At 35.9% G+C, this 23,495-nt stretch overlaps 1 long non-coding RNA gene across 2 annotated transcripts in view; it reads left to right on the plus strand.

Annotated features, from left to right (window-relative positions):
• Positions 1 to 278: 278 nt before the first annotated feature.
• LOC118930950 (uncharacterized) overlaps positions 279 to 23,495 on the plus strand; it is a 382,945-nt gene continuing 359,728 nt past the window's right edge. For both annotated transcript variants that reach the window (XR_008997854.1, XR_008997853.1), the window contains exons 1-2: positions 279 to 1,420; positions 3,427 to 3,520. This is a non-coding gene — a long non-coding RNA (uncharacterized LOC118930950). The remainder of the gene's footprint in view (positions 1,421 to 3,426; positions 3,521 to 23,495) is intronic.

Below are 23,495 nucleotides of genomic sequence, written 5' to 3' on the forward strand. Positions count from 1 at the left end.
TTGCCGAATCCCCGAACATGTTCAGCACTGTGCCAGTGGTGTGGTTTTAGGGAAAAAGTTTAAGCTCTTGATCTCCACTCAGAGCTGGATCAGGAGGTTGACCTGATAACTGGAAATACGAAAGCACTTAAATCCTCTTTTCTGCTGATGAAAGTAACGTGTTTATTGTAATATTGTTTTCGAAAATTTAGAAAAAGCATGAGGAAAAGAATAAAAATCACACATAATCCTATTACCCATTTCTTAGTTACCGAGGGACTTAAACAATTTGGTTATTCTTTTGATCTATAACCCAGTTTCTTTACCTTCTAAAGTAAAAATTTAGAAGTAGAAACATTACTTCTATTGTGTCTTTATTATTTTCTCTAACTCATTGAGACTCTTAGAATAGAGGCGCTGTTTCCAAAATATGGCATAGACCACAGTGAACTTTCAGAAAACAGCCACTCTGAAAACAATGAAAATTTTAATTTAATTTCATTTATTTCTCTTCTGTCTTCTTAATAAAGTAGAGCTCTCTTCATGTTGAGAAGGAGAAAACTCAACTTGTCCTTTCCAGCTTCCCCGTACTTACTCAGCTCAGCATATTTATCGCAGGGAAACTAAGACACTTGCAAAGAAAAAGAGAACTAGGAAAACTAGGATGATCAGTGGCAACAATATATGATTTTTATTTAAAAGAAACCATAATTATTTGATATCGCCAACAATGATAGCAAAACAGTCCTATAAAGAGAAGACTTAAAAAATATGTCAACCTCAGCTTTGCTGTGACGGCTGGGCAACTGTTCCTTCTCTTCCCCACTCTCCTCTTTTTATGTTAACCACGTTATTAGTGCGACTAATAATAATTTCCCTGAAGAAACTTTGCCTCTAAAGAATAATGCCCTTCGTTTTCCCCACGTTGATTTGCATGGAATTACGAAACCAACTTTATTATCACAGTCATTAAAATCAGTGTATATTTCATTCTGCTTGTACAGGAAGTGACTATTTGAAGTATCCATTTGAAAGATGACTTAATGTTTAGATAGTGAACTCCTATGTTTATCATGTCAAAACCTCAGAGAAATATTTTGTTTTCCTAAAGTGCTCTAAATGGCTGCTCAGTTGCACACAGTTGTGATTAGCTATGTGTATGTATATCCACAAAGTTATTGATATTAAAATAACACTATTATAATGATACAATTAGAATGTTTGAATTCTATTCTTCTTTTGTTCCACGGATTACAGACACTTTTTGAGTCGTAAGTGAAGTAACTTCTTCAGAGTACAGCATTCCCCCACGAAAACTCTGGCATTTTTCTTCTTTGCCGATGAAAGAACTCATTTGCTGAAACAACTGATGCACTTGGGAAGAAGTGACAACCCTATTTTGATTTCATTTAACTGACCTTTTACAATGACTCCTAGATAGGTAGGTGTTCTGCCAACTATTAAGGTATTTGAAAGCAGCAATGAGCTCACTTAATTTCTCTATTTTAAACAGAGTGCTTTTGATGGTTTACTAGACACGACATCACAGTTTCCTGTTTCATATTTGAGTTAAGCAGGGTTGGAGAAACCCATTTGCCCTAAGGTTTGAAACTCTAGGGACAAAAAGCCCCTGACTAGAAGCTTCAGAAGCACAGTAGTTTTTTTAAGTTGTGAAAGAGAATTAAAACCATACTACTGATGTACTAAACAAATATACAACCTCCTTCCTGCTGTCCCCACAAAAGAAAGGTAAAAGCTAATAACAGGAGATTAAATGATGGAAATGATTATTGAAGCTTTTCACTTTTACAGGCTCACAGGTTTTGTTTTCTGTTGTTGTTTTTCCTTCTCCCTGATCACAGCTAGCCTGGCGCTCTGTATCTTGGCAAAATTGTTTTGTGTTCATAACTGAGAAAGGGAAATTTAACATAAAGTCAAGATTTCAGACCAAGTATGTTTAATGGTATGTTAAGTAAAACATACTGAATCTCACCTGTAATCCTTGGGGAATAAAAAACACATTGAGTATTATGTATTTCTCTTGTGTGTGCCTACTTATTTTATTACATTAAAAAAACAACAAAACAACAAACTGCTCTGCAGAAAACGAGACTCTTCTGAAACCTGTGTAAACCACTGATTAAGATTCCTGGAGAGGAAGTTCTAATATGTGACAAATTACAATGATAAAGTATGATAATTTTTAAAGATGGAATATAATAATTTTAAATAATCAAGCAATTCAGCAAAAATCACTCTACACAGTGTACACACTAATTCTAATAAACAATCAGAATGCACTAAACTCTCTTAGAAAAGCAAACTAACATACTGAGTCTTTGGAGAAACAAGCGATTATTTCCTGGTAGGGGTGAGGGAGTGGCACCCGGTTCTGAGCATATGGGGGTCACCAAGGCAGACATATTGTTTCTAGTTTGGTATCTTCTTTCCTCCTCTTAATTACAGGAGTAGAATTTTCTTTTAAGCCCTTGTAATTTCAGTAGTCCTACCCTTCTAGTTCTGTATTCCAGATACTGCCACTCTTGAGAGATGAATATTCTGTTTCCATTCCGAGATTTATTCTATGAAACTAAAATTAAACAAATCAAAACATAACCCAAAAAAACCCCTAGCCATTTCCCCTTTCTTTATATAGAAGCTCAGGTCACAAAGTAGTGGAGCCATCAGCTGGGGTCCCCATCACTGCAGTTATTGCCACATATGGCATTTGGACTCTTTGCTTATTTTGTAGTTGGTCCTTCCTCAACAAAGGCTACAATAAATTGCTCCTGTGATCTCCATTTCCTGAATTTTTAGTTTGGAAGCTGTCCATTTTTTCTTATACAGGTTAAAACTTATTCCTGTATCATTTATTTGTGGTTGGTTTTTCTTATTATATAGAAAATTCCTCCAAAGGATAGGTCCCTCTATTTATATCCTTTTGTTATATTCATAGCTCAAATTTATTGAGTGCTTACTGTATTTGTGGGTAGCTGGGTGCTCTTCTAAGAACTTTACATGAATTAATTTATTTGATCTTCTCAACAATTGTATGGGGTAGGCAGGCATCATTTTTAGATGAAGAAACCCAGGGACAGAGAGGTGAAGCAACTAGCCCAGGTTTCCACAGCTAAAATTGGGGGAATTAGGACTTGAACCGGTTATCTGACTCCAAAGCTGGTGTATAATATGTGAGTTTAAGATCTACCTTTGATTGTTTTAAGCACAGATTTCTAAAAGAGTGACTATTCCTTAGAAATAGAAACCCAGTGCTATGGGCTGAATATTTGTATTCCCCCAAATCCATATATTACATCTTAATGCCCAATAGAATGATATTTGAAGGTAGGGCTTTTGGGAGAAGATAGTGTCAGGAGGGTGAAACTCTCATAAATGGGATTAATGCCCAGAGAACTCCTTTGCTCCTTCCACCAACTGACAACACAGGAAGAAGATGGTCATCTGTAAACTAGGAAGTGGGCTCTTACCAAACATCCAGTCTGCTGGTGCCTTTATTTTGGACATCCCAGTCTCCAGAACTGTAAGAAATAAATTTCTGTTGCTTATAAGCCATCTAGTCTATGGTATTTTGTTATACTAGTCCAGAAAGACTAAGATACCAAGAAACCAAGATCAAATCTTAAGGAAGAAGAAAATAACTGTATCTTTTATTTAAGAATGAATTTTCTTTTCTTTCTTTTTCTCAACCTTTAATCAATATAGATGTGTTTTGTACTTTGACTTGTATATCCTTGGTTTGGGGATGAAGATGGGTGGGTATGTGGGAATCTCTAAGTTTTAAAGTTTCTTTCTTTACAAATGCATAATATACTAACTTCATCAACACAAAACCTTACTATATTTAATAAGATTGTAAAATTATGTTGGGAGTTAGAGCCTACTCTGATGGATGATAGGAAATTAGGGTGGTCAATACCTGATCTTTTTAGCCAAGCAGTGACCATGAGAGGGCTTATTCTGATTCATGATTTAAGTTTGTACTGTACTATATTGTATGGTTGTTACATGGGTCATTTGCCTTTACCTTATTAAATTGCCAACCCCAACTTTAGGCAAGTATCTAAGATCATGCTAATGGTTGGCCAGTCTATACATAACACTGAATTTCCTTCATTCATATGGTGAACACTGTTATCAGGAACAGTGGAGAGTCAACTGTTAGATGATAAGCTTCATGAAAATAGGAATCTTCCAAGAAAAAGAAAAACCAGAGATTAAAGCTAGCAGCGTGAGAGGTGAAAAAGAGAACTCCTCCCAAAACCACATATAATAGGAAAACCTAGTTAATACAACTAAACCTAAAAGTACAACAGGAAAGAAGGCTGCACCAGACTGCATACACATGGAAAACAGAGCAGACCTCATGAAAGAGGATAATGTACCAAAGCCTTGATCTGGCAGGACCCAAGCCCTTCCCCCACCTCAGCTCACTGGCAGGAGGAAGAGAAATGGAGCAGGGAGGGAGTGGAAGCCTAGGACTGCTGAATACCCAGCCCTGGAGATCTTCTTTGGGGGCACAAACCTACATTGCATGGTGCTCTGGAGATTAGTGGGGTTGGAAAGCTAAGACAGGCAGAATACTTGGAGAGACTGATTCCAGCCATTTGTGGATGACAGGGATCCACATCCAGCTGCTCTGGGAGAAAGGAAAGGTGGGTGCTCTGAGAGGTTTCCTAAGAGTGAGAGGTCTCCTGAAGGGGTGGGGATTGCATGGAACTTGCTGCTTGGGAGAAGGGATAGGTGGACAAGTTTGTCTGGGTGCACTCTGCCCAGCAGGTTGGGAACTTTCAGGAGCTTCAGATGCTTCATACCCCTGGCTGCCTACTCAACTCTGAGGCCACCCACTGTGATACCCAGCCTGCTGAATCTTACTCCTGCCCTGCCTGCACCAGTTTGCAAACTGGCAGTCCCTGCCCCAGCATCAGGCTAGCCAGAGGGAGGCCCTGCCTATGGCAGCTACAAACAAAAAGCACAGAGGCTTACACCTGTGTGCTCAGTCTACTGGTTCTGACAGTGCAGAAAGGCACTGCAGCCGGGAAGCAGGAAACAGCTCTTTTCTTCCCCCAGGCACTAGTGCTGCTCTCCTGCAACACCCGACCGACATCACACCAGGGGCTGAGCAACTCCAAGACCAGAGTTTCTGGGCACTAGATGGCGCTTCACATACAAATATGAAACATCAAAGGAACCTGGTTCAGACGAAAATCTCACAAACACCAGAAAAAGGGACAACTGAAATGGAACTTGCCAATCTTCCTGAGAGTTCAAAATAAAAATCATAAACATGCTCACAGAGGTACAGAAAAATATACAAGAACTCATGGATGAATTTAGGACAGAGATTCAATCATAAAGAAATTCCATACCTGAAATGAAACATACAATGGAGGGATTTAAAAGCAGATTAGATGTATAAGAAGAGATGGTAAATGGAATAGAAATTAGAGAAGAGGAATACAAAGAAGCTGAGGCACAGAGAGAAAAAAGGATATCTAGCAATGAAAAAATATTCACTCACACAGGAGAGAACTGTGTGACCAACCCAAACGGAACAATATTAGCATTATAGGGGTACCAGAAGAAGAAGAAGAGAGAAAAGGGGAAAGAAAGTGTCATTGAGGAGGTAATTGCTTGAAACGTCTCCAATCTGGAGAAGGAGATAGTCTCTCAGGCCATGGAGGTAGACAAATCTCCCAACACAAGGGACACAAGGAAGACAACACTAAAACATATAATTATTAAAATGGCAAAGATCAAGGATAAGGAAAGACTTCTAAAAGCAGCTAGAGAGAGAAAAAAGATCACACACAAAGGAAAGCCCATCAGGTTATCATCAGACTTCTCAGCAGAAACCTTGCAGGCCAGAGGGAGTGGCATAATGTATTTAATGCAATGAAGGAGAAGGGCCTTGAACCAAGAATACTCTATCCAGCAAGATTATCATTTAAGTTTGAAGGAAGGATTAAACAATTTTCAGATAAGACAAAGCTGAGAGAATTTATCGCCCACAAAAAACCTCTACAGTGCATTTTGGAGGGACTGGTATAGATGGAAGTATTGCTAAGGCTACATAGCTGTCACCAGGGGAAATAAAACCACAGCAAAGTAAAACAATTACTAAGCAGATGCAAAATCAAATCAACTATCTCCAAAGTCAATCAAGGGAAAGATAAAGAGTACAGAATATGATACCTAATATATGAAGAATGGAGGAGGAAGAAAACAAGAACCTTTAGGTTGTACATGCAATAGCATACTAAGTGAGTTAAATCAGACTGTTAGATAGTCACATAATTACCCTTGAGCCTTTGGTAACCACAAATCTAAAGCCTGCAATGGCAATAAATACGTACCTATTGATCATCACCCTAAATGTAAATGGTCTGAATGCACAAATCAAAAGACATAGAGTCACTGAATGGATAAAAAAACAAGACCCATCTATATGCTGCCTACAAGAGACTCACTTCAGACCCAAAGACATACACAGACTGAAAGTAAAGGGATGGAAAAAGATATTTCATGCAACCAATAGGGAGAAAAAAACAGGAATTGCAGTACCTGTATCACACAAAATAGACTTCAAAACAAAGAAAGTAACAAGAGATAAAGAAGGACATTACATAATGATAAAGGGGTCAGTCCAACAAGAGGATAGAACCATTATAAATGTCTATGCACCCAACAAAGGAGCACCTACATATGTGAAACAAATATTAACAGAATTAAAGGGGAAATAGAATGCAATGCATTCATTTTAGGAGACTTCAACACACCAATCACTCCAAAGGACAGACGAACCAGACAGAAAATAAGTAAGGAGACAGAGGCACTGAAAAACACATTAGAACAGAGGGACCTAACAGACATCTACAGAACATTCCACCCAAAAGCAGACGGATACACATTCTTCTCAAGTGCATATGAAATATTTTCAAGAATAGATCATATACTAGGCCACCAAAAGAGCTTCAGTAATATCAGAATGATTGAAATTGTGCCAACCAGCTTCTCAGACCACAAAAGTATGAAACTAGAAATAAATTATACAAACAAAACAAAAAGCCCACAAACACATGGAGGCTTAATAACATGCTCCTAAATAACCAATGGATCAATGACCAAATACAAACAGAGATCAAGCAATATATAGAGACAAATGACAACAATAATTCAACACCGCAAAATCTGTGGGATGCCGCAAAGGCCATGCTAAGAGGGAAGTATATTACAATACAGGCCTAACTCAGGAAAGAAGAAAAATCCAATATGAACAGTCTAAACTCACAATTAACAAAACTAGAAAAAGAAGAACAAATGAGGCCCAAAGTCAGTAGAAGGAGAGACACAATAATGATTAAAGCAGATATAAATAAAATCGAGAAGAAGAAAACAATAGAAAGTATCAGTGAAGGCAGGAGCTGGTTCTTCGAGAAAATAAACAAAATACATAAACCCCTAGCCAGACTTATCAAGAAAAAAAGAGTCTACACACATAAACAGAATCAGAAATGAGAAAGGAAAAATCACTACAGACACCAGAGAAATACAAAGAGTTATGGTAGAATATGGTGAAAAATTATATGCTAAACAACTGAGTAAACTAGAAGAAATGGACAACTTTCTAGAAAAATACAACCTTCCAAGCCTGACCCAGGAAGAAACAGAAAATCTGAATAGACCAATTACCAGCAACAAAATTGAATTTGTAATCCAAAAACTACCTAAGAAGAAAACCACTGGACCAGATGGTTTCACTGCTGAATTTTATCAAACATTTAGTGAAGATCTAATACCCATCCTTCTTAAAGTTTTCCAAAAAGTAGAGGAAAGGGAATACTTCCAAATGCATTCTATGAGACCAGCATCACTCTAATACCAAAACCAGGCAAAGACATCACAAAAAAAGAAAATTACAGACCAATATCCCTGATGAACATATATGCAAAAATACTCAACAAAATATTGGCAAACCAAATTCAAAAATACATCAAAAAGATAATCTATAATGATCAAGTAGGATTTATTCCAGGGATGCAAGGATGGTACAACATTAAAAAATCCATCAACATCATCTACCACATAAACAAAAAGAAGGACAAAAACCACATGATCATCTTCATAGATGCTGAAAGGGCATTCAACAAAATTCAACATCAATTCATGATAAAAACTCTAAACAAAATGGATATTGAGGGCAGGTACCTCAACATAATAAAGGCCATATGTGACAAACCCACAGCCAACATCATACTTAACAGTGAGAAGCTGAAAGCTTTTCCTTTAAGACTGGGAAAATGACAAGGATGCCCACTCTCCCCACTTTAATTCAACATAGTTCTGGAGGTCCTAGCCACAGCAATCAGACAAAACAAAGAAATAAAAGGCATCCAGGTTGGCAAGGAAGAAGTTAAACTGTCCCTGTTTGCAGATAACATGATATTGTACATAAAAAACCCTAAAGAATCCGCTCCAAAACTACTAGATCTAATATCTGAATTCAGCAAAGTTTCAGGATAGAAAATTTATATGCAGAAATCTGTGGCAGTCCTATACACTAATGATGAACTAGCAAAGAGAGAAATCAGGAAAACAAATCCATTCACAGTTGCATCAAAAAGAATAAAATACCTAGGAATAAACCTAACCAAGGAAGTGAGAAACCTATACTCTGAAAACTACAAGACACTTATGAGAGAAATTAAAGAAAATACCAGTAGATGGAAACACATCCCATGCTCATGGATAGGAAGAATTAATATTGTCAAAATGGCCATCCTGCCTAAAGCAATCTACAGATTCAATGCAATTCCTATCAAAATACCAACAGCATTCTTCAACAAACTAGAGAAAATAGTTGTAAAATTCATATGGATCCTAAAAAATCAATGGACCAATGACCAAATTAAAATGGAGATCCAGCAATATATGGAAACAAATGACAACAACAACACAAAGCCGCAACTACTGTGGGATGCAGCGAAAGCAGTCTTAAGAGGAAGGTATATAGCAATCCAGGCATATTTAAAGAAGGAAGAACAATCACAAATGAATAGTCAAATGTCACAATTATTGAAATTGGAAAAGGAAGAACAAATGAGGCCTAAGGTCAGCAGAGGGAGGGACATAATAAAGATCAGAGAAGAAATAAATGAAATTGAGAAGAATAAAACAATAGAAAAAATCAATGAAACCAAGAGCTGGTTCTTCAAGAGAATAAACAAAATAGATAAGCCTCTAGCCAGACTTATTAAGAGAAAAAGAGAATCAAGACACATCAACAGAATCAGAAACGAAAAAGGAAAAATCATGACGGACTCCATAGAAATACAAAGAATTATTAGAGAATACTATGAAAACCTATATGCTAACAAGCTGGAAAACCTAGGAGAAATGGACAACTTCCTAGAAAAATACAACCTTCCAAGACTGAACCAGAAAGAAACAGAAAATCTAAGCAGACCAATTACCAACAACGAAATTGAAGCAGTAATCAAAAAATGACCCAAGAACAAAACCCCCAGGCCAGATGGATTTACCTTGGTATTTTATCAGACATACAGGGAAGACATAATACCCACTCTCCTTAAAGTTTTTCAAAAAGTAGAAGAGCGAATACTGCCAAACTCATTCTATGAAGCCAACATCACCCTAATACCAAAACCAGGCAAAGACCCCACCAAAAAAGAAAACTACAGACCAATATCCCTGATGAACGTAGATGCAAAAATACTCAACAAAATATTAGCAAACCGAATTCAAAAATACATCAAAAGGATCATACACCATGACCAAGTGGGATTCATCCCAGGGATGCAAGGATGGTACAACATTCAAAAATCCATCAACATCATCCACCACATCAACAAAAAGAAAGACAAAAACCACATGATCATCTCCATAGATGCTGAAAAAGCATTCGACAAAATTCAGCATCCATTCATGATAAAAACTCTCAACAAAATGGGCATAGAGGGCAAGTACCTCAACATAATAAAGGCCATATATGATAAACCCACAGCTAACATCATGCTGAATAGTGAGAGGCTGAAAGCTTTTCCTCTGAGATCGGGAACAAGACTGTGATGCCCACTATCCCCACTGTTATTCAACATAGTACTGGAGGTCCTAGCTATGGCAATTAGACAAAACAAAGAAATACAAGGAAACCAGATTGGTAAAGAAGAAGTTAAGTTGTCACTATTTGCAGATGACATGATAACGACTCCACTCCAAAATTACTAGAACTAATATCAGAATTCAGCAAAGTTGCAGGATACAAAATTAACACACAGAAATCTGTGCTTTCCTGTACACTAACAATGAACTAATAGAGAAATCAGGAAAACAATTCCATTCACAATTGCATCAAAAAGAATAAAATACTTAGGAATAAACCTAACCAAGGAAGTGAAAGACCTATACCCTGAAAACTGTAAGACACTCTTAAGAGAAATTGAAGAGGTCACTAACAAATGGAAACTCATCCCATGCTCCTGGCTAGGAAGAATTAATATTGTCAGAATGACCATCCTGCCCAAAACAATATACCAATTCGATGCAATACCTATCAAATTACCAACAGCATTCTTCAATGAACTGGAACAAATAGTTCAAAAATTCATATGGAAACACCAAAGACCCTGAATAGCCAAAGCAATCCTGAGAAGGAAGAATAAAGCAGTGGTGGGATTATGCTCCCTGACTTCAAGCTCTACTTCAAAGCCACAGTAATCAAGACAGTTTGGTACTGGTACGAGAACAGACCCATAGACCAATGGAACACACTAGAGAGCCCAGATATAAACCCAACTATGTATGTCAATTACTATACGATAAATGAGCCATGGATATACAATGGGGAAATGACAGCCTCTTCAACAGCTGGTGTTGGCAAAACTGGACAGCTACATGCAAGTGAATGAAACTGGATTATTGTCTAACCCCATACACTAAAGTAAACTCAAAGTGGATCGAAGACGTGAATGTAAGTTATAAAACCATAAAACTCTTAGAAGAAAACATAGGTAAAAATCTCTTGAATATAAACATGAGCTACTTTTGCCTGTACGTATCTCCTCGGGCAAGGGAAACACAATAAAAAATGGACAAATGGGACTACATCAAGCTTAAAAGCTTCTGTACAGCAAAGGACAGCATCAGCAGAACAAGAAAGCATCATACAGTATGGGAGAATATATTCATAAATGACATATCTGATAAGGGGGTGACATCCAAAATATATAAAGAGCTCACACGCCTCAACAAACAAAAAGCAAATAATCCAATTAAAAAATGGGCAGATGACCTGAACAGACATTTCTCCAAAGAAGAAATTTAGATGGCCAACAAGCACATGAAAAGATGCTCCACATCACTAATTATCAGAGAAATGCAAATTAAAACCACAATGGGGTATCACCTCACACCAGTAAGGATGGCCAACATAGAAAATACTAGGAACAATAAATGCTAGTGAGGATGTGGAGAAAGGGGAATGCTCTTACACTGCTGGTGGGAATGTAAACTATTTCAGCCATTGTGGAAAGCAATGTGGAGGTCCCTCAAAAAACTAAAAATAGAAATACCATTTGGCACAGGAATTCCACTCCTAGGAACTTACCCAAAGTAAGAAAGATCTCAGATTCGAAAAGGCATATGTAGCCCTGTGTTTATTGCAGCACTATTTACAATAGCCAAGAAATGGAAGCAACCTAAGTGTCCATCAGTAGGTGAATGGATAAGGAAGATGTGGTACATATACACAATGGAATACTATTTAGCTGCCATAAGAAAGAAACAAATCCTACCATTTGCAACAACATGAATGGAGTTGGATTATATTATGCTCAGTGAAATAAGCCAGGCGGAAAAAGACAAGTGCCAAATGATTTCCCTCATTTGTGGAGTATAACAACGAAGCAAAACTGAAGGGACAAAATAGCAGCAGGCCCAGAGACTCCAAAAAGGGACTAGTGGCTACCAAAGGGGAGGGGTGGGGGAGAGTGGGTGGGGAGGAAGGGAGAAGGGGATTGTGGGGTATCATGATTGGTGCACATGGTGTGTGTGGGGTCATGGGGAAGACAGTGTAGCTCAGAGAAGACAGGGACTCTGTGGCATCTTACTACACTGATGGACAGTGACTGCAATAGGGTATGGAGGGGACTCAATAGTAAGGGTGAATGTAATAACTACATTGTTTTTCTTGTGAAACCTTCATAGGAGTGTATATCGATGATACCTTAATAAAGAAAAAGAAAATAGGAACTTCCTCATTCACTTTTGAATCTCCAACATTGAGAGCTGTTATTGGCTTTTAGCATTGTTGGCCCTCAATATGTTATCAACCAAATGAACAGACAGTGCTCTTAAGGAGCCTTCACTCTAATTGAATGAGATAAGCCAATATAAAGATGGCAACCAATAACTGCTATAGTGTGACATTTAATGAAGTGTTCTTTTAAAACAAATCTCCCCAGGTAATTCTTTTGAAAAGCCAAGTTTAGATTCCCTGGTCCAGTTCAGAGGTTCTCAAATGTAATTTCTGATAGGAAATTTTTTGAACAAATAATATTACCTGAAAGTGAGTATATAAGAGAGATTCATATGTAGCTACTCCACCTGAACAGAGAGAGGTGGTAGGGGGCCATTCTTCCTCCCCACATCCGTAGCCTTTCCTTTCCTCCTCCTAGAACCTACCTAGAATAGTTTAAAAATCATGAATTTAATGACCAGATGAACAGTCATCCATGGAGAGCCCTCAGGGCACCTATAAACTTTTGAAATTACATGCAAATTTGTGTGTGTGTGTGTGTGTGTGTGTGTGTGGTGTGTGTGTGATTCTTCCTTGGGGAAGAGACCAGGGTTAATTCAGATTTATCAAATGATATCTGCCCTAAAAAAGGGGTAAGACCAACCACCCCAACTGGAGAAGGTACTTTATTTTCAATGCATAACCTGTTTTTTGAGGCAATTAGTGGAGATGGAATAATTTATAACAAATATAAGCATAAGGTTTTTAATGCTGCCCTTTATTAATTGGAAACTACAGGGGGACCATTAAATGATAATATCTGGATTATTATCACATAGCAGTCAAATGCTAATAACCTCACCATCTTTTCTGTGGCTGAATTTGGTCCAGAATTTTTTAAAAAATGTAATTTATATTGTATATAATAAAATAAGTATAATACACTATTAGTTTCAGGTGCACACCATAGTGATTCAATATTTTATTATGAATGATCCTTGTGATAAGTCTAATTATCATCTGTCACTATAAAAACCTATTACAATATTATTCACTACATTCTCTATGCTGTATATTACACCCCCAAGATTTACTTATTTTATAATTGGAAGTTTTTGCCTCTTAATCACCTATTTCATTCACTCCCCCAGGCCCTGCCTCCTATGATAACCAACAGTTTGTTTTCTGTGTCTAAGAGTGTGTTTTTGTTTTGTTTTGCTTGTTTAGTTGGTTATTTAGATTACCAACTAATTTATGTAAGTAAAATCAAATGGTAGTTTTCTTTTTCTGTCTTATTTTGCTTAGCATAATACCCTCTAGGTCCATCCATGGTGCCCAAATGGGAAGATTTCATTCTTTTTTTATGGCTGAGTAATATTTCATTGTGTGTGTATATATTTCATTTATATACTGTGTGTGTGTGTTTATGTATATATGTCCATTCATCAATTGATGGACTCTTAGGTGCGTCCATATCTTTGCTATTATAAATAACTCTGCAATGAACATAGAGGTGCACGTATTTCTTAGAAGTGGTGTTTTTGTTTTCTTTGGATAAATACTCAGATGTAGATTTGCTGGATCATATGGTAGTTGTATTTTTAATATTGTGAGGGATTGCCATACTGTTTTCCATAGTGCTTGCACCAATTTACTCTGAACAGTGTGTGAGGGCTCCCTTCTTTTCTCTACATCCTCACCAACACTTGTTATTTTTAGTCTTTTTTGTAATAGCCAATCTGACAGGTGTGAGATGATATCTCATTGTGGTTTTAATTTGCATTTTCCTGATGACTAGTGATGTTGAGCATCTTTCCATGTGCCTGTTGACCATCTGTATGTCTTCGTTAGAGAAATATCTATTCAAGACCTCTGCCCATTATTAATTGGATTGGTTTTATTTTTTGTGTGTGATGTGTAAATTTTTTGCTTATTTTGGGTATAAACTTCTTATTTGATGTATGATTTGCAAATATCTTCTCCCATTCAGTAGATTGCCTTTTCATTTTTGATGGTTTCCCTGGTTGTGCAAAAGCTTTTAGTTTGGTGTAATCCCATTTGTTTGCTTTAGCTTTTGTTGCCCTTGCCTGATAAGATTGGTCCAAAAAATATACTGCTAAGACCCATAGCAAAGAGTTTACTGCCTATGTGTTCTTCTTGGAGTTTTATAGTTTCAGGTCTTACATTCAAGTTTTTAATCTATTTGGAATTTATATTTATATACGTTGTGAGACAGTGGTTCCTTTTCCTTCTTTTGCACATAGCTGTTCAGTTTTCTCAGTACTGTTTATTGAAGAGACTGTCTTTTCCCCAGTGTATACTTGCCTCCTTTGTCACAGGGTAATTGACATATATGTGTGTTTATTTCTGGGCTCTCTAGTCTATTCCATTTATCTATGTGCCTGTTTCATGCCAGTACCATACTATTTTGATTACTGTAGCATTGTAGTATAGTTTGCAATTAGGACATGTGATTACTCTAGCTTTATCCTTCTGTCTCAAGATTACCTTGGCTATGTGGGGTCTTTTGTGGTTCCATATATTTTTAGGATTCTTTGTTCTAGTTCTGTGAAAAATACCACTGGTATTTTGATGGGGATTGCATTGAAAATATAGATTGCTTTGGGTAATATGGACATTTTAACATTATTAGTCCTTCAACCCATGAGCATTATATATCTTTCCTATGTCTTCAGTTTCTTTCATTGACTTCTTATAGTTTTCAGTATATAGACATTTTACCTCCTTGGTTAAATTTATTCCTAGGTATTTTATCTATTTGATGCAATTGTAAATGAGATTGTTTCCTTAATTTCTCTTTCTTATAGCTGGTTATTAGTATACAGAAACACAACCAACTTCTGTATACTAATTTTGATCCTGAGATTTTAATGAATTCATTTATTAGTTCTAATAGTTTTCTGGTGGAGTCTCTAGGGTTTTCTAAATGTATTGTCATGTCATCGGCAAATAGTGTCAGTTTTACTTCTTCCTTTCCAATTTAGATGCCTTTTATTTCTTTTTCTTGCCTAATTGCTGTGGCCAGGTCTTCCAATACCATATTGAATGAAAGTGGTGAGAGTGGACATCTTTGTTATGTATGAATATGATGTTAGTTGTGGGTTTGTCATATATGGCCTTTATTATGTTGAGGTATTTTCCTTGTATACCTACTTTGTTGAGAGTTCTTATTATAAATGGATGTTGAATTTTGTCATGCCTTTTCTACATCCATTGAGATGATCATATGATTTGTGTCCTTTTTGTTAATGTGATATATAATATTGATTTGCAGATATTGAGCTATCCTTGCATCCCTGGAATAAATCCCACTTGATTGTGTTGTTGGACTTGATTTGCTAATACAGTTGACCCTGAACAACATGGTTTTGAATTGCATGGGTCCACTTATGCACAATTTATTTTCAATAATTATACTGGAAAATTTCTTTGGAGATTTGTGATAATTTGAAAAAAATTTTCTTTTTTTCTGTAAGAATACGGTACATAATACATGTACAAAATGTGTTAATCAACTGGTTATGTTTTTGGTAAGGCTTTTAGTCTAGTAGTCTATTAGTTAAGTTTTTAGGGACTCAGTAGTTATGTGTGGATTTTCAACTGTGTATAGGTAGCACCCCTAATCCCTGCATTGTTCAAGTGTCAACTGTATTGTGTTGAGGATTTTTGCGTCTGTGTTTATCAAGCATACTGACCTGTAATTTTCATTTTTTATTATGTCTTTGCCTGGTTTTGGCATGAACGTAATGCTGGCCTTGTAAAATTAGTTTGGAACTATGCCATTATCTTCAATTTTTTAAATTAATGTGAGAAGAGTACATACTAACTATTCTTTAAATATTTGGCAGAATTCACCTGTGACACCATCTGGTCCTGGAATTTAGATTTTTGGGTGTTTTAAAATTTCTAATTCAGTTTCATTGCTTGTAATTGGTTTATTCAGATTTGTCTATTTCTTCATGATTCAGTCTTAGAAGGTTGTTTGGTTCTCAGAATTTATTGGTTTCTTCTAGGTTTTCCATTTTGTAACTGTATGATTGTTCATAATAGTCTCTTATGATCGTTTGTGTTTCTGTGTTGTCAGCTGTAACTTCTTTTTTATTTCTTCTTCTGTTTATTTGTGCCCTTTCTTTTTTTTTGTGGTTAGTCTACCTAAAGGTTTGTCAATTTTGTTTATCTTTTCAAAGAACAAGCTCTTGGTTTCATTGACCTTTTCTATTTTTTTAGTTTCTATTTCATTTACTTCCAGTCTGATCTTTATTATTTCTTTCCTTCTATGAACTTTGGGCTTTGTTTGTTTTTCTTTTTCTAGTGGCTCTAGGTGTAAATTTAGTTAGTTTATTTGGATTTTTCTTGTTTCTTGAGATGTCCCTGCACTGTTGTGAACTTCCCTTTTAGAATTGCTTTTGCTGTGTCCCATAGATTTTGGAATATTGTATTTCCATCTTCATTTATCTCAAGGTATTTTAGATTTCTTCTTTGATTTCTTTGTTGACTCATTCATTGTTTAGTCCAGAATTTTTGTTCCAGAGCTATCTCAATCTCTAGTTACCTTACTACTGAAAATGAAATACAATTTCAAGACTTAATGTTAAGTACAAGATATTCTTGCATACTCATACAGCTGTGCCTTATTTAAAAGTTGACATTGCCTATGTTTTTTTCTTAATGTCCCTATCAAAATTTATATACTTTTTTAAAAGCTTCATATAGTACGATGCTCAGAAATTGCTTAACTGAGTCATGGGTTTGCCCTATTGCCAGATCAAGATATACTGGGAATATACTAAGTATATATAATTTGCTTCTTTCTTTCCAGGATTCCATTTCTTTTTTTGAAAGCTATTGCAAAATTAATATAAATATGTAGATTAATTTAGTACACTTCTTACCCCTAGTACTGAATCACTACATTAAATAGGGATCACTAGCTTTCTCTGAAGGATAGTAAGTTGATGATATACTTATTTATAAAATATTCACTTAGGTTACTATAGTGAGTGGAGGCAAATGGAAATGGGATATACAGATGTTCTAGCCACTTTTTCATGTATGGTGTTTCCCTCATCATGTAAGTTTGTAATGAGTCATTCAATTCAACAAATTTATAGAGTTTTTGCTAGAGTTTTGGTGATGCATCAGTGAACAGGACAGCTATGGTCCTTTCCATCACAGAGATAAATCTCTTAATAAGAGACATAGACAATTCTAAATTGGCAATGCAAATATGTTTTAATAAGTGCCATTGTGCAGTGGAAGTACAGTGTGGGATGTGAGCATGCTAAACAGATGAACCATAGTTCTTTCATATTGGCTTTCCTGTCATGACATGGAAAAATTAATTGCTATATGATTTTAGTCCATTTGAGTTTATATAAAAATGCCATAAACTGGGTGGCTTATAAATAACAGAAATGTATTTCTTTTTTACAATTTTGGAGACTAGGAAGTCCAAGATCAAGGTGCTGGTAGATTCAGTTCTGGTGAGAATCTTCTTCCTGGTTCAGAGAAGGCTATCTTTTCACTGTTTCCTCACATGGTGGGAAGGGTAAGGAATCTCTTGATAGTATAAGAACACTAATCCCATTCATGAGTATTCAACCCTCATGATCTAATCACCTCTCAAAGGCCTTACCTCCAATTATCGTGACATTGGAGATTAGGCTTCAATATATAAATTTTGGGGATACACAAATATTTAATGCTCAACAGTAAGTACATATTTAACTTTATAAGGAACTTCCAAACTTTTCAAAGTTCTATATCATTTTTTCATTTCCACCAGCAATAATTGAGAATTCTAATTGCTTTGCATCCTTGGCAGCATTTGGTATTCTGCTAATAGTACTCTTTCTTGTTTTCTAATAAGCTTTAGGAATTATTTCTTATCATACTATCTTTCCTATTCTTTCAGAGGGTTTTAGATAGGGAAAGTAGATGCTTGTATTCAGTTTCCATCTTGATCTAATTTTCCATATACAGGGTTTAGCCTAGTGTTTCTCACCTACTTTGTGAAAACTTATTTTTCCAGAAACTGCCTATTACTCACCTATCAGAATGTAAGTTGCTTTACTTAGTTTCTTCCCCCTTATTCAGTTGAGACCATAATACAAGGCAGGGTGTTTATGATGTCTGTCATATTTGTGAAGAATTTCAGGAAGACGTTACTCAATTTTTTGTGTTAGTTTTCTTTTTTTTCAGCCGTTCAAACAGCATATTGTTTTCTGACATCCATATGTGATTGATAGATCTTAAATATTATCATAACACATATTGCTGCTATTTTGTAAAGACATTCTCTAGGCTTTTACACAACATGTGTAAAACATTTGTACAACAGAGTGCAACATGTTATTCCAATGCAGTATTGTTGTACCATGAAAAAAATAACTAAATATTTTAGTCTCTGATTTCTTTCACTGCTCTTTTCATAAACCCCCTTTCTAGAAACTACAGTTTCTTTCTAAAACTGGAAAAACTCAGCTTTCCCTATGTATTCTAGCAGAGAAAGGCCTTGTGGTCATATCCCACACATGTGTACACTCAGAAAGGACATCTGTCCTTTTCCTCCTGCTTCATTTATTAAGTCTTTAAACTGCACTGTCCGGTAGTATAGTACCTTTTATAGCCATCTAATGCAGAAAAGAGTGGGCTCGCATCAATAACGGGGTACACCTTACTTCCTAGCAACTACTACTAGCTAAGATGATGATTCACTTTAAAAACTACCAGTGTGAAATCTAATTTGCATACAATGGCTCAGAATCATCCATTTACTTTGTTGGAAGCTTTGTCTTCCACTTTTAAATGAGTTTTGTTGCTTTTAAGGTTTTATTTTCATATTCATTGCTAGATATTCATTTTCCTGGGTATAGTGAATAAAAACTTAAGTGGCAATCAAGATTCTCTTTTTTGGTGGCTACTCTTTTTTAAAAAAAAAATTCTAGGTATTTTTTTTCACAGAAATCAATAGCTGCCTTCTAATTTTTAAATATCTGGTTTAATCTTGTGAAGATAGTTATAATGCCAGAGATTCACTTTAATTTGTTTAGACACTATTTCTTTCATGAAAAGGTGATTTTGAGCTAGATAAAATACCTATTAAAATAGATATTACTAAAAAAGAAATAAGAGAATAAGTATGAGAAGCTAAAAATGTAAGAAGATGATTGTAAATATAAGCAGTTATTAAATGTGCTCTGTTTAAGCTTCCAATATGATCCAAAATTTTTTGCAAGACTTGAAAAAAACAAACTATTTTAGTGTGAAGCTCTTGGCATTTTTAGGAATTATAGAAACTTCTGATGGAAAATAATTTTTCCCCTGACACTAAATTCTAAAAGGAGAATTATCATACAGAGCTTATGTAGATGAAATTAAATATTGAGAATTGGCAGTATCCTCAGAAAAGGTAAAAATAGTTCATGTGATTCTTTTTTTTCTCCTTTATTTTATTTTTATTTTGGTATCATTAATATACAATTATATGAGCAACATTATGGTTACTAGACTTCCCCCATTATCAAGTTCCCACCACATACCCCATTAGTCACTCATGTGATTATTTCTTGTAGTAAGCTTCAATAAAAGTCAAAGATAAAATACTAAAGAAAATTTCTGTGAAGGGAACTGATTTTTTTCCAAGGGAATTTACAAGGGCCTTAACTTTGTGGCCCGATATCATAATCTCCTGGTATCCTTAGTCTTCCATAAATCTCTCAACTTAAGGTATGTATTGTGGACAGAATTGTAGTCCTCCAAAATTCATATGTGGGAGCCCTAACCCCTAATCTGGCTATATTTGAAGAAAAGGCCTATAAGGAGGTAATGAAGTGAAGTGGTAAGGGTGGGTTTTAATCCAATAGGACTGATGTCTTTATAAAAAGAGGCAAAGATAAAAGAGCTCTCTTTCTGTCTCTATTTCTCTCAGCCAGCACAGAAGAAAGGCCATGTAGGGACACAGTGAAAAGGTGGTCACTGACAAACCGGGAAAAGAGGTCTCACCTGAAACCAACTTTTCCAGCATCTTGATCTTGGACTTCTAATGTCCATAACTCCGAGAACATAAATTTCTGTTTGAGCCACCCAGTCTATGGTGATTTTTTTACGGCAGCTCCAGCTGACTAATATAGTATGGCTTCTAGATGGAAAATAATCCTTCTAACATTACATTAAGGATTCCTCAGTCTGTAGTTACTTTAGTGATTTACCTGCATTCAGAGGTGGGCAATGGCTTTGTATCAGTCATCCCATTGGCAGCGACTCAGCACTCATAAGAGGTTGTCAGCCCTACCAACGCTCGAGGCTCCACCATGGATGAATCGCCTTCATTTGATAAAGCAATCCTCACTATAGGTTAGTTTCAATTCCCTAACTGGTTTATAAGTTCCTCACCAGTGGCTTTGGGCCACAGGTAACAAAACTTTACCTTGCTAGATAACTCTTCTTTAGTATTTGCAGGAGAAAGATTGTTGAGTTACATGTTTTCTATGTTGCTAAAGTACTAAAATGGTGAATAATACATTTTTCCTTCCATATTTTCATCAGTGTAAGTAGTTAGAGAGACTGAAGAGATGAAGGCAGTAAAAGGAAGCCTGTGGGCCAAAGGACTTCAGTCCTCTTAATCCTTCTGTAATATTCTGAATAACAGACTCAATGAAATAACAGTATACAATAAATTTCTTTTATTAAATTGTTTTAATCTTATAATTTGCTGTAGCCTTTACTATTTTACATTGCAAATATTGGCAGTGGGGTAAATGTTCCCAAGTTTACCTGAAATAGAGGAATTTGTGTCCATATATATATAAATCTGAAACCAAAATTGTGTTATTTCTGGCAAAATTTAGACAAACTCAAGAATGCCAGGGAAAAAAAATCATGAAATAGACATATTTGGGTACTTTAGATACTAATTTATTAACTTTGTGAATGTCAGATATGCACCTTTCCATATAGTAGCTATTTTAAATGTTCAGCTTATAAATATTTGATCTGATAGGCAAAGATGAAAGATTTAGGAGTGGAAGATTATACTCTAAATCTCATGGTGACCAAATGCACACTGATCAGCTATGTCTGCCTGCCTGTCTATCTATCTATCATCTATCTGTCTGTCTATCTATCTATCTATCTATCTATCTATCTATCTATCTATCTATCTATCTATCTATCATCTGTCTGTCTATCTATCTCTATCGTCTATCTTTGTTTTAATCTGCAAAATTCTTGTTCCTCACTGTGAGAGGTCTGGTCTAAAGTACTTGTGCAGTAGTAAAATGGTCTGCAACTTATGCATCTAGAGTAGCATGAACTGAATATACAGAAAACATAACAAAAGTCCTCCAAACTCTCTGGACTAGAACCAATTATCAGTGAGATAGACAGGTTACGGAAAGGGAAAGGTGATTAGGTAAGCCCTTAAAATAAGTATCAGGCCTCCATCGATTGCTAATGAGTTTTGTGGTTTATAGCAAAACACTTTTTTTTTCTGGATGTTGTAAATTATTTGGTGGCTCTGCATTGACGTGGCTTCATTTGATTTTACAGGTTAGTTGGTGCCTGACTAGGTGGATTCAAGCAGAGAAGATATAAACCAGAAAATAATGATATGCTTGCCTTGTGTTACGGAATGAGAGTAATAGCACTGGCCCATGCCAGAACCATGCCTCTTTTTCTAGACTCATTATAAGTTGTGAAGTGGCATGATGCAATGTGAATGTCTGGACAAGTATCCCTTTTGTTGTTCTCAAGGAGGTTATGTCCTGGATTTGTTCCTTTGCAAACTCTTTGCAGTTTACATAGCTGGAGAGTCTTAACGCCTTGGCAGGGGTGCAGGCTTTATCTGTGGGTTTACCCTCCTAAAATGGCAGGCAGTCAGTGTAGGTAGGAATCACATTCTTTTTGCCTGTAGTTATCGTGACATTTTATCGCCCATTTCTTCTTTTAATCACATGAGAAAATAATATTTTATATGCCCACTAGGCTTTCTGAAAGAGGAAACGAGGAAGAGGGCTCGTCTACATTTCTCCTATCCTCTATGATCTTTTCTTCAACTCACAGTTTTTTGTTAATAATATACAATCACTAATTTGGTTAAATTCTGGAAGTATTCAAGCACTGGAGCTACTGAAAGTAGGCCATGTACTTTATTTATGTGTGAGGGATGATAAAATCATAAAATATTTCTCAGAGTTGTGAAACAAGAGAGCACATATTTCTTCAGGCCTCTGGGTCATTTTTCTCTTTGACACATTGTTGCCACACCACCAATGCTCTGAATAGCAGAATCACAGTCACACTGAAGAGAAATTATAGAAATCATTTAAGTATCAGTAAGGATTACTGTATTGGCTGTAAGAGATTTCTCTGATTCAGTAGCTACTTTGTCAGTCACTTTAATGATCTTGGAGTCAAGATTGTCTCAATTTGATTGATAGTTCATCCCAAAACCTAGCTGAGATATTTGGTAACCAATATATCCTGAGCCAAATAAGTTTGCTTTGCAAATATTTAACATATTTCTTCTGAATTCTCATTATATATCCAAACCTCACAGTCTAAAGCTTGATATTCTCTATGCAGTTAATTTTCACACAGTGTGCTTCAATAACTAGGTTAGAAAGTCTCAGTGCTTCAGCCATAAGGCTTAATACTTCTTGACTCCATATTTTGAAGTACCTGGATCTCAGGCAGCAGCTACTTTCCAAAACACTTTAGTGAACCTGAAGGACTATTCTTGAGCACCTATAATAATTCTTTGGATCAAAGTCAATATACTTTTTTCATATTAAATAAACCCTGAAAGTCGTAATTTACTCACAGTCACTAATTATCTGGATGTTCAATACTAAGCAATCAGAAGCAGGATGATGGATGATATGAGGGAAGGGATTTTTTTGAAGCAGAAAAATGAAAATAGGGAGAACTAACAACTGTTGATCTAAAGATGCCTTCTGGGTCTTAGAGTGAAGGATGAGAGCAGTTCTAAGTACTAAAGTTGTTCTTGATAGTGTTGATATATTACAATACAAGTCATAAAAAGAATATAATATTTTAGATAAAGTTCAAAATAAAAGTGTTAATATTGAGAGTAAATTTCAATGATTTTGGAAAATCATCCTGTATGTAGTAATTTATTTATGACAGTGTTAATCAATGAGTGACGTGAATCAATTACTTCAAAACAATACAAAATGCATATTTCCTAGATAAAACAATA

This window comes from Manis pentadactyla, chromosome 5 (assembly GCF_030020395.1).
Source record: "Manis pentadactyla isolate mManPen7 chromosome 5, mManPen7.hap1, whole genome shotgun sequence".
Lineage (NCBI taxonomy): Eukaryota > Metazoa > Chordata > Mammalia > Pholidota > Manidae > Manis > Manis pentadactyla.